Source organism: Sinocyclocheilus anshuiensis, unplaced genomic scaffold (assembly GCF_001515605.1).
Source record: "Sinocyclocheilus anshuiensis isolate Anshui unplaced genomic scaffold, SAMN03320099.WGS_v1.1 scaffold745, whole genome shotgun sequence".
Lineage (NCBI taxonomy): Eukaryota > Metazoa > Chordata > Actinopteri > Cypriniformes > Cyprinidae > Sinocyclocheilus > Sinocyclocheilus anshuiensis.
Window position 1 is genome coordinate 75,105 of NW_015540128.1, and position 2,904 is coordinate 78,008.

The 2,904-nt window shown below is 33.6% G+C and overlaps 1 protein-coding gene across 1 annotated transcript in view; it reads right to left on the reverse strand.

The window, feature by feature from the left end:
* LOC107687252 (citron Rho-interacting kinase-like) overlaps positions 1-675 on the reverse strand; it is a gene marked incomplete at its 3' end in the record, with an annotated part of 75,577 nt that extends 74,902 nt beyond the window's left edge. Inside the window, exon 1 of the mRNA XM_016484508.1 lies at positions 566-675. The remainder of the gene's footprint in view (positions 1-565) is intronic.
* Positions 676-2,904: the final 2,229 nt, after the last annotated feature.

A 2,904-nucleotide genomic window follows, 5' to 3' on the forward strand; every position in this document is an offset into this window, starting at 1 on the left:
GTGTGGTTGCCGAACTGTATTAAAGCTTTAATCAGAATAAAACCGTATATTAAAAGCTAACAGAAGCAGTAGCATTTACAAATAACAGCATATCTAAAAGTATGAGACAACAACAAACAAAAATCTTAGGCCTACCATTAAAAGCCGTGCTTGCACAGGTTTAAACATTTTATTTTTAAATTTAATTTGTCACACGACAGGAATATTTATAAGGAGTATCAGAACAAATTAATCAAATAAACTAAACTATTAATAGCAAACCATAAACTTTAAATGTATTTGTGACGTGAATCTGTTAAACTGATTAACTGACGCGCGTCAAACTAAATTTTGACGATGACACAACAAATTAACCATATCGCTATACAAACAGGCTTAATATTTAAATTGACATCGCTTCTGAAATCACTCATAATGAGATTAATTAACGTTATTGACAAGGTTATAGCAGAAATGTTTCAGTTTGACAATTTCCCTCGTTATTTACGTTACCGTCGAGCTCATAACGGTCGCGTTAAACAAACACATTCAGCTCAGTTTGAAAGAAGATTAGATATATGCTCACCTAATGCTCATGTGAGAATATTTGAGGCAGTAAATGAGAATTATTGTAGATTAATCGCGTTTAGATGAACATCAACATCACTGACAGACTTCTGTGTGGAAACGTTTAACGCTTCCTGATGAATTCAAATTTTGCGCGTTCGGCGCGACAATTCATTGGAGGACGCACGCGACATACGTCACCACGTTCGCCTAAGCACCGCCCACCGGCATCTTTCTCAGCGTTTTGGTTTAACATGCCAATTTTTTCAATGTTTTAATTTAAAGATATTATTTGTTACTGACACTTCTAACAAGTCTAGGGAATATATCCACAATTTTGTATGCTCACTTCCTGCTCTCTCAAATTTTTTTGACTGAGGTAGACTCACTTCTCAAATCTTTTTGTTTAACTAGTAATTAAACTAGTAAGTGACAGATTCTTGAAACAAAATTAGATTTTTTTTGTAATGATTCTATTGATACGGTTTAGTTTGCTTAATGTTTTCACTACTTTATTATTATTATTATCATGCGTTTTTTAAATTATAGAATTTATTTTATTTTCATTTATTTTTTCATTTGTTTATTTTGCATGTTTACCCCTTTTTGTGTTTTTTTTCTGTTATAGTCATTACATATGTTGCATTAATATAATTACAAACACATAATGCTTCAAAAGCTCACTGTTCAACACGTAATGGGTAGAGCTCATTTTTGCAAAATAAAAAAAATAATAGCTTGAATATTTGAGAAGTGCTGTTAAAAACTCTTAATGCAACAATATTAAATATTATAATATTATTAAACTATAAAGATACACAATCTGTGAATGTAAACATTAATATTGGCCATGAATGTGTAACAATAAACTTTTTGTGCATTTTTTTATCCAATTTTGCAACAAAAAAAAATACACTAACTATAGTCTATATTAATCTTTTTAAAGTATACTTTATAAATATATTTCATTTCCACTTTAGTGGTCATAAATGAAGGGTCAAGTCAAGCACATTGCATTATGGGATGCTCAGTGTATACTTTACTATATACTGCAGAAACACTAAGAGCAGTCAATCTGGGACACACTGATGAAAGATCATTGTAAGTAGTCAAGTCAATTTTATTTGAATAGTTCTAGTCACCGTACATTGTTTCAAAGAAAAATGAATTAAAGAACATTTCAGGGAAAAGTTCAGGATTTTAATACAATAAAGCCTGCTTCAGCTTTCCTCTTACAGGCGAATCTCTATGGAGACCCATTTCTGCCATAGGATAAAAAATAAATAAAAAATAAAGTCTCACAATTTGAACTTTTTTCTTGCAATTCTAAGAAGGAGGTCATAATTCCAAGACAAAAACTCATAACTCATGGGATAAAAAGTCACAATTACCTTTTTTAAATTTTTTATTCTGGTAAAAATAGTAATAATAATAATAATAATAAAACAATTGTGAGATTTAAACTTGGAAATGCAAGAAAAAAAAAGTGTACACGTGGCAGATTTTTTTTCTCTCAGAATTGCGACAAAGTCTGAACTGAGAGATAAAAAAAAAATCACAATTACCTTTTTTTTTTTTTTTATTCTGTGGCAGAACCCGGCTTCCATGAATCTCAGTATCAGAAGCAGAAGTCAGAACAGAAGTGTTTTAGATGTAGTTTAGTCGGATGTGGGGCTGTCTCTATATACTACACAAGTTACATTACCACACTCTATCTACATTCTCTCATTGAGTCTCACTGGCTTGTGAAGATCTGGTTTCCCTGGTGATGTCTGTGAGCGCCATGGCAACAGCCTCCCCGAGCTGTGATGGAGAGAGACATGGGAAATTACAGAGAATATAGAAACCATCGGAGTTCATAGACAAGACGATATCACCAGCACTCACAGGTGATTAGAACAATCACGACGACACCATGCTCTAAAACAGTGAATCTCAACCTTTTGGCGTACCGGACCCCAGTCCAATTCAGAACCATCCTCAAGGACCCCCAGAACAAAATTGACTCGTATCATTTGTGTCTTTGTGAGGACCAAATGCAGTCAAGTATAATTCAAGTTAGCTGACTTGTCCAGTATTTGGCCATATCATCAGCTATATTGGATTTTTCTTTCATGGGAACGTCATGTCAAAATATACAAAATTTATACAAAAATGTATACTTTATACGGACCCCCTGGCCTTATGTCAAGGACCACTAGGGGTCCACGGACCCCTGGTTGAGAAACACTGCTCTAAAACACCCTAAAATGAAGAAATCAGCTTGCCTGACAAATTAATCACGTTTCTTCATCAGGTTTGTAGAAATGTAGCATTGCATCAGTGTCTCAGCAATGGATGCTCTGCAGTGAATGGGTG